The sequence below is a fragment of the Tupaia chinensis genome, unplaced genomic scaffold (assembly GCF_000334495.1).
Source record: "Tupaia chinensis unplaced genomic scaffold, TupChi_1.0 Scaffold000182_1, whole genome shotgun sequence".
Classification (NCBI taxonomy): domain Eukaryota; kingdom Metazoa; phylum Chordata; class Mammalia; order Scandentia; family Tupaiidae; genus Tupaia; species Tupaia belangeri.
Genome location: NW_006159657.1, coordinates 2658094 through 2666774, shown reverse-complemented (window position 1 = coordinate 2666774; position 8681 = coordinate 2658094). Strand labels below are relative to the sequence as shown.

The following is an 8681-nucleotide window of genomic DNA, read 5'->3' as shown; positions in this document are numbered from 1 at the left end:
AAGCTCCCCCCTTCCCGGGCCCTGTGTGTCCACCTGGCTGTTCCCAGAGACGTAACCTTTTTATTTGTTTTTTTGGTTTTCCTTAGTCTTTTTTTTTTTTTTTTATTGCTAGAGGGCACATGTGATTCCCAGGAAGAGAGAATGAGAGAAAGCACCCCTCAATGGGGCATGGCCACACCATAGTCGTTTTTCTCCGTTTTCCATCCAGTCATGACTTGGGGCATGCGTGCACACGTGCCCAGTGTGCTTTTCAAGGTGCCCATCGGGCTGGGATTCAAGCCACGGGATCCAGCTTCCCATGCCCAGGGCTTCCCGCCGCTCTGTGGGGCCAGCGGGTCACATCCCTGACAATGAGTTGGCAATAGTAAACCGTTTTCTCGAGTTGTGTGAGCTGCTCTAGAAAATGAACAAACCTTGGGGCTAGCAGGTGGTGTGGTGGTCAAGGTGCTGAACTCCCACACGGCTGATTCTGGTTCGAATCCTGACCTGGTGGCTTGCTTTTGCACTTTCCCTCTCTTTCTCTCTGTCGCTCTCTGGTAAGCACATGCGCCCTATAGAAAATGTAAGTGATAATAAATAAAATAAACAGATCATTTAAAAAAGAAAAAAATCTGAAAGAGTGCCGAGGGAACCCCTGAATTTCTAGCCAGGTGGTGGGCGATCCAGGCAGCCCAACACTAGACAGTGGAGTCTCCTGTGGGTCAGTGGTGGGACCGCGCCCTCAGCCTGTGGGTCTGCTGTTCACTCGGACCGTCAGAACGAAGACCTGGTTGGGGGGATCTGCCTGCCGATCTCTCTCAGGGAAGAAATAAATAACCAAGCACACCTCCTTTCAAAACACAGCGTTCAGTGGGTAGACACACCCCAGAGTAACTCCCGTTGACTCTGATCATTTGACAGAATGACTCACAGAACTCAGGAAGGTGTGTGACTATTATAGTGATTATAAAAGATACTTTTTTTTTTTTTTTTAAGGTTTTTGCCATAGGACGCAACCACTCGCTGGAGACAGACAGAGAGAGGAAATGTGAGAAAAGCACCCTGCCCCGAGAGGATGGCCACAAGCCCTTCTCCATTCTCCTCTGGGGTTTAGAGCATGCATGCACACACGCCCAGTGTGATTTTCAAGCCTCCAGGTCTGGGACTCGAACTGTGGTCAGCCAGGTCGAAGTCCAGCGTCTTAGCCACCATGTCAACTGCTGGTCTCCAGTTTTAACCAGCCAGATGAAGAGGTATCCAGGGTAGGGCCTGGACAGGTCCTGAGTGCATGGCCCTCTGTCCCCAGGGAGCCGGGGTGTGCCGTCCTCCTGGCTCATGGAGGTATATGCTACTTGGAAGCTCCCCAAGTCCTACCCAGCAGTTTCCATGGGGGTTCCATTATGTAGGCATGACTGATAAACCACTGGCCACTGGCAATTAAACCCTCACTGTCCATCCGTCCCGTGGGCCGAACCGTTCCACCCGATGAATAGTGTCATGGGGATGAACGAGAAATGGGGAGACGTGCAAATCCCAGGGCCTGGCAGGAGCAGAGGGACCCCACAGCGCAGCCGTCCATACTGCTATCACTGCCGTCTTTTGTTCTCGGAAAGGTTTTTGCTATAGGGCTTGTGCCCTCGCCAGAAAGATGGAGAGACAGAGAGATAGAAAGCGAGAAATCACCCCCCAGGGGGGATGGCCACGCCACAGTCCCTTCTCCTCCATTCTCCTCTCGGGATCTTGGGCACGCACGCACACGCACCCAGCATGTTTAAGCCACCGGGTCCAGGATTTGAACTGCGGTCGACTACATGGGAGTCCAGTGACATAGCCATTACGCTAACTGCTGGCCCCTGTCATTGCTGTCTTAATGAGGAAACTGAGGTTCTGGGAGGAAAGGGCTTCCCCAGAGTCACTTGACAGGAGGCGGCAAGGCCGGGCCAGCTTTCTCCGCCCATTTTCTGATTTCTGGAATGCCCTTTCTGCTCAGCCTTCCTCCTCTTCCTCTTCCTTAATTGCCAGAGAGTGAACACTTGCCAGAGAGAGACAGAGACAGGGAGAGCAGGAGAGGCAGGAGGCACCCCTCTGTTCCATTTACTAGTCACGCCAGAATTCGGGGCACACATGCACAAGTACCCAGTGTGTTTTTCAAGCTGCTGGGGCCGGAATTGGAAGGCCAAGTGGGGTCTAGCTCCCCTGACCACGAGGCTGTGGGCCAGGCCTCTGCTCGGGCTTCTCTCCTCCATTCCGCCATCCTGACCGCTGAGCGCTATGTCCCTGAGACAGTGACTCCATGCCCCACTGCTCGCACCTGCCTAGTGCCAGCTCAGATTTCAGTGAGCACAAGCCCCTTCTGCCTGGAAACCTTCCCTAACTGCCTTCCCTTGGGAGCTCTTTTGGGGGCCCCCTGCTGAAATCAGCAGGACCCCGCCCCCTGGGAGGTGGCAGTCCAAGGGGAGATTGTGAATCATGGATTCCTCTGTGGTGGGGCAGATCTAAATAGGCAGAGTCGCATGCTCTGACACCCTACGCCCGGTGGGCTGAATTACCCAGGTTATCAGGAGAGAGCAACCTGGGACCGGCCACCTGGCTGTGCTCTTATTCCTGGGTGGCCCAGGAGCTCTGGTCTTTGGGGTGTGAGTGACCTTCTCTGCCTCCATCCTACAGGGTTCTTGTGTGAGAAGAGGGCACCCCGGCCCCATGCAAGATAGATTCGTAGGGACAAAGTGCTCCTGGAAGTCCCCAGAGATCAGGGTTCTGGGGTGACAGGGAGGGGACACACAAGTCTTCAGGAGCCTGGGGAGGCCCCAAGGTGGTGCCCAGTCACTCCTGGTCTAGCAGAGCCTGGTTCCCGAGTAGAACCATTCTCCAGGAGGGCTGGCTCATCCCCTAGACATCTGGCCGTCCGTCCTCTCTCCCCTCTCCGTCCTCCTCGGGGACTCTGAGGGGCACATCAGGACTGGTGAGGCTGGAAGTGGTGGTGCGCTGAGCTGGGGTGGGGTGGGAAGCTTAGGGAGGCCCTGACCTTGGTAACTCTCCACCCAGGTCCCAGTGTATGCGGCATCCGGGGCCGGGCTGGCCACATGCAACGGCTCTGCCCACAGGTGCCCTCACAGAGGTCAGCCGGTCATTCCCACGGAAACTGCCTGGGTGTTGCCCAACAAGGCCTTCTCTTCCTCATTCTCTACCTATTTCCGGGCAGCCCAGGACCAGCCCGGGAGAGGCCTCCCCTCCACCCCGGCCAGCCCTCCAGGTTGCCCCAGGTAAGCCCATCTCCCAGGAATGATCAAGACACTGTGCCCATGGCCACCACTCCCAGGAGTCACATGTCACTGGGCTGGCAAACTGGAGCTGCTCCGATGGCAAATCTGGGCCAGCAAGCCTTCCACAAGAGGGGTTCCCCCACCTTTCGGCACCTTGGGCAGTGCCTTGAACCCTTCAGGCTCTCAGGCCCTGTGTCCACCTCCTCAGGGATGCGTCTGCACCGGGCACTCATGAAATGCGCCAAGCCAGCCAGGTGGTGCTCTCAGGGTCCCCAGAGGAGGGGATGCTGTCCACTTCATGTCCCAGGGAACTGCAGGCAAATGTCTTGGGGACACGCTCCTAATTAGCTGTTGATTTAATAGTGTGGACAGGCAACCGGGTGGAAAAGTTTCTGTGGGTGTGTCCTCGCTGTATGGATGCTAGATTTAGCAAGTAAAACACAGGACGCTCGATTGCATTTGAGGGCTGGATAAATGAGTGATTTCGGAGTGTAAGTAACCATTACACCAACTGCTGGTCCCTGGGGTGTAAGTATATTCTATGCCATGTTTGGCAATTTGTTTTAGTGATTTTTTAAAAAAGTTTTTGCCATAGGGTGCATGCGCTTGCAGAGAGAGACAGAGACAGACAGAGGGAAAGTGAGAAATCACTCTCCAGAGGGTTCGGTCATCACTCAATCCCTTTTCCTCCATTCTCTTCTTGGAGTTTTGGGGTGATTTCCAAGCTGCCGGGTTCAGGACTTGAACCAAGTTTGACCCTGTGGCAGTTCAGCACCTTAACCACCATGCCACCTACTGGTCCCTCTTTTAGTGAAATAAAAAAAAAAATTATGATAGAGCAGGAGAAAGAGAGGGGACGTGTGGAGGGCTCAGCCCCAGCACCGCCCTTTCCCGGTCCACCCCCGCACCAGGTGGGGTTGGGTGCACGACGGCGCGGCGCACCAGAGCCTGGGGCCTGTGAGGTATTGGGGACGTACTGACGCTAAAAAAAATCATTCACCGTTTATCCGACATTCAAATGTAACAGGGTGTCCTGGTTTACTGTGGCCTGCGGATCTGGGGGGCATGGCAATACTCCGCCGCGTCTTTCCTGCCTCCCCTCTGCTTCCACCCAGGGGAGGCCGGGTCCCGCGTGCTTCGCTCAGGATTCATATCTGTGGGGAGATCTTGCTCCTTCCTGCACTACAGACCTGCCGCTGAGTCACACCCCCGGCCCCGCCTGAGAGCGAGGCCCTTGAGCCCGCGGGCTCCTCTGATGCACCGTGGGCCGCCTAGAAGGCTGTGCAGGTAGCACCCAGAGCAAGCCCATTCTGAGCAGAGCGCCCCCAGCAGTCGTGCAGAGCATAGGGCTGTACAACCCGCGGGCCACCGGCTCTCGCTCCAGGTTTGGACCCCCGGGAGGGAGTTCTTTCTGTCGCGACTACCCCGCACCCCGCCGCAAGGACGCCGCCCCACGGCCCGCTCCAAGGGAAGCTCAGCCGGCGGGCAGCACGGCAGCGGTGCCCAGGCGGCGCACAGAGGGCCTTTGATTCTGGGCGGACTGACACCGGCTGGAGGGCGCTCCCTTCCCGCAGCCCGCGTGCAGGCAGGGGCTGGAGGGGCCAGAGGGGAGACTTCCTGCCTGCCCACCCGCCCACATCCTTCCCCCCCTGCCCTGCCAGCCCCCAACCTAGGCATAATTTTAGAAACTTAATAGGCCCTGCGCCCACATTCTTGGCCTGGAGCCTGCAGGGGCGGGCCCTGCAGAACACAGACGTTTCTTTCTTCGGCCATGTCCATAGAGAGCCTCTGTTTCCCGGGGGGCAGGCTTCTGAGGGGCCATTGTGCCCAGCCGGCTCCTCGCACACTCGCTTCTTTGTGGGGCCCCTGCCAGGCGGCCCGCGGGGCTGGGTTGTTTCATGGGGTCAGTGTCAGCTTCTCTTTGCCTTTCCTGAGGTCCCCCGAAGCCACCAGGAGCAGCAGGGACTTCAGGGCATGGGTCCAAGGTGTTGGAGGCCCTTGGCAGGTCACTGGGGTCAGGTGGAGTCTTGAAATTAATGTGACAGGCAGGGACCCGGGAGCCTGGGGACAGAGGCGGGCATGATTCCAGGACCCAGTGCTTGGACAGCAGTGAAGGCTGTTGTCTCCTTCCCAGGCAAGGAGAGTTGGGCCTTTTCTGATTTCAAGGAATTGCCCCATTTCTAGAATGGGCATTCTGGAGGCTTCCGAAGTAGAGGTCGAGGCGGGAGGGAGACAGGTCCAGAGCATAATGCGCAGTGAATCAGGGGTGGTGGGCGCTTGGTCGGCAGGCCCTGGGCTGAAATGCCACCTCCCTCACCATCCTCATTCCCAGCAGATGGGGACCACTCATGTACCCCTCTAAGGGGTAAGGAAACTGAGGTGTGGGAGGTGAAGTGATGTCCATGCAGTCACAGAGCCGGGGGTGGCAGAGCCAGGGCTGCAGCCCGAGTCCTCCTTGCTCCTACTGTTACAGTCTGCTCGGCGAGGAATAAGAGGACATCAGCGTAGCCTCATTTATTGGAGTTTATTGATTAAGCTGGTGGCATACGGGGGACTCAAGTCTCTCAAAACCCTGCAGCCCCAGTGAAAAAGAGAAAGGAGCTATTTAGGGCCAGAAATGCACATCATGTCCGGGATGACCTGAAGATTTACAGGGACAAAGAGCAGTGGGCCTGAAAGGGTAGGGGTAGGCTTTACAAGGAAAAGCAAGAGCATTTACAGAAGCAAGAGGCAGGTGAGCAGGCTAATCATCCTGAAGGTGATTAGGAGAGGGGCTTTAAGGACAATAGGAATGTTAATCACTCCATTTACTCTTAAACAAAAGGGGAGAGAGGAGGTTTCCAGTCACAGGGAACCGCTCATAGTGGAGGCGCTCCTCCAAGATTGAGTCCTGCCTGCTTTACCACCTCCCCCTCCCACCAGGCTTTCTTTCTTTTTTTAAAGTTAATTTATTTCCTGAGAGAGACAGAGGCATCCCACATGGTCTGGTCACAGCGCAATCTCCTCCCGCCAGCCAAGATCTTAGATTCCTGTGTACCGGTGTGTTCTGGGTGGACCTGGGGCCCGAACCTGTGGTAAGCCATGTGCTTCCAGCCCTGCAGATCGGTTTGCTCCCGCCGCCAACCCCAATGGCTGACCTCCATCTGAAACAAAGAACATTGGGGCCAGCAGGTGGCGTGGTGGTTAAAGGCACTCGACTCCCGTGGCCAACTGTGGTTCATGTCCTGGTCCTGATGGCTTGCTTTCTCACTCTCCTTCTCTCTCTCTTTCTCTCTCATCTCTCTCTGGTCAAACTGGAAAATGATGCTACTTCTAATAATAAATAAAGTTAAGGGAACCAGCAGTTAGCATATTGGCTATGTCACTGGACTCCCACATAGTCGACTACGGTTCGTGTCCTGGACCCAGTGGCTTAAAACTCACGCCAGGTGCATGAGCGTGCGTGCCCAAAATCCCAAGAGGAGAATGGAGGAGAAGGGATTGCGGCGTGACCATCCTGTCTCTGTCTCTCTCTCTCTGTCTGGCGAGCGCACGCACCCTATAGTGAAAATAAATCTCAAAAAAGAAGAAGATAAAGATAATTGTTTAAAAAAGCTATTTAATTTTATTATTATTATTTTAGTTTGCTATAAGGTGTGTGAGCCCACCAGGATGGGGAGAAAGCAAGCTGCCAGGTCTAGGATTCAAACTGTGGTCGGCCATGTGGGTGTTCAGCACCCCAACCACCATGCCACCTGTGGGCCCCTATGACTGTGCCCTTTTATCAGCTTTATTGAGGTGTAATTCACATACCGTGCCATTCACCCACGTCCAGCGTGCAGCCGAACGGCTTACAGCATGCAGTATATGTGGGTGTACACCCATTCCCACGGGCCCAGAGCTTTTGCCTCATCTCGGAAAGAAACTAATTCCATCGCGCTTCTGCCACTTTCCAGTCTTAGTCGGATGAGCGCGGAGACGCTTCTGGAAGACATGCTGGCTGCCAAGGAGAGCCCCTCATCCAGTTCAAACTGGTGTTGGGGGACCAGCAGTTGGCGTAATAGCTATGTCGCTGGGCTCCCATGTAGTCAACCGCGGTTCAAGTCCTGAACCCGGTGGCTTAAACTCACACCGGACACGTGTGCATGTGTGCCCAAGATCCCGAGAGGAGAATGGAGAATAGAGGAGAAGGATTGTGGTGTGGCCATCTCCCCAGGGGGTGATTTCTCACTCTCTGTCTCTCTGTCTCTCTGTGTCTTTCTGTCGAGCGCACGTGCCCTATAGCAAAAACCTCTCAAAAGACAAACAAACAAACGAAAAACACAAAACACAAAACCTGGTGTTGGTTGTACTGGGAAGACCACGGTTGTGAAGTGTCACCTGACAGGGAAGTTCAAGAAATATGTAGTCACATGTTGTCACCCTGGGGCGACAAGGCCCACCTGTCCATTTTCCATGCTAACAGAGGACTGTCAAGTTCAACCTGTGGGACACAGCTGGCCAGGAGAAGTTCAGCGGGCTGTGGGACGGAGATGACATGCCAGCCCAGAGTGCCATCATGTCTGACATAACAGCAAGGGTGACTTACGAGAACGTGCCTGGCCGGCATGGAGATCTGGTCCGAGTATGTGAGAACACCCTTCGTGCTGTGTGACAACAGAGTGGGTATTCAGGACAGTGGGTATTGAGGCCGAATCCGTTGTCTCCCACCGAAAGCCGTCAGTACTATAGCATTTCTGCCACATGGAGAAGCCCTTCCTCAGGTGGGTGAGGAAGCTCGTTGGAGACCCTCACTTGGAGTTTGTCGCCGGCCTGCTCTCACCCCTCCAGAGGTCATCAGGGACCAGGCCCTCGCAGCACAGGAGCATGACCTAGAGGTGGCCCAGACAGCTGCTCTTCAGACGAGGATGAGGCTGTGAGAAGTGACCCTGGAGCTTACAGATGACGGTCCCGTGACGTCAGCGGGATGGTGTGTGCCGCATGTCACTAGCTCAGCGAATGTGTGTCCTCCTTGGGATGTGACGGAGATGAACACAGCCGTTCAACATACCTTCATTTTCTGGACCTGTATACCTAGCTGTTCTGGAGTACAGTTTTCCCTTACTGAATTTCAAATAGAAACTGCTACCGTCATCCTAATAGTCAGGGGCGAGATCTCCTTACTGTTATTGCCATTCCATTTTCAGAATAAAGTTGTGTTTGACATGTCTAGAGCCAGCCCCACGGCCTAGCGGTTAAGGGAACCAGATTCCACGTGGCTGTGTGGTCTGAGTCCCGGCCCCTGTGGCTTGAAGAGCACTCCACACACATGCGTGTACGTGTTCTAGATCTCTGCAGGATGGAGAAATGGAGACGGGATTGCAGTGTGACCAGGCCCCATTGGGTAGTGCTTTCTCCCTCCCTGTCTTTGTCACTCTCTGGCGGTGTACACACCCCCTGGCAAATTAAAAAAAGGAAAGA

At 55.1% G+C, this 8681-nt stretch overlaps 1 pseudogene; it reads left to right on the top strand.

Moving 5' to 3' along the window:
- The window catches only part of LOC102499987 (GTP-binding nuclear protein Ran-like), an 11953-nt pseudogene extending 3698 nt beyond the window's left edge, over positions 1 to 8255 (top strand).
- Positions 8256 to 8681: the final 426 nt, after the last annotated feature.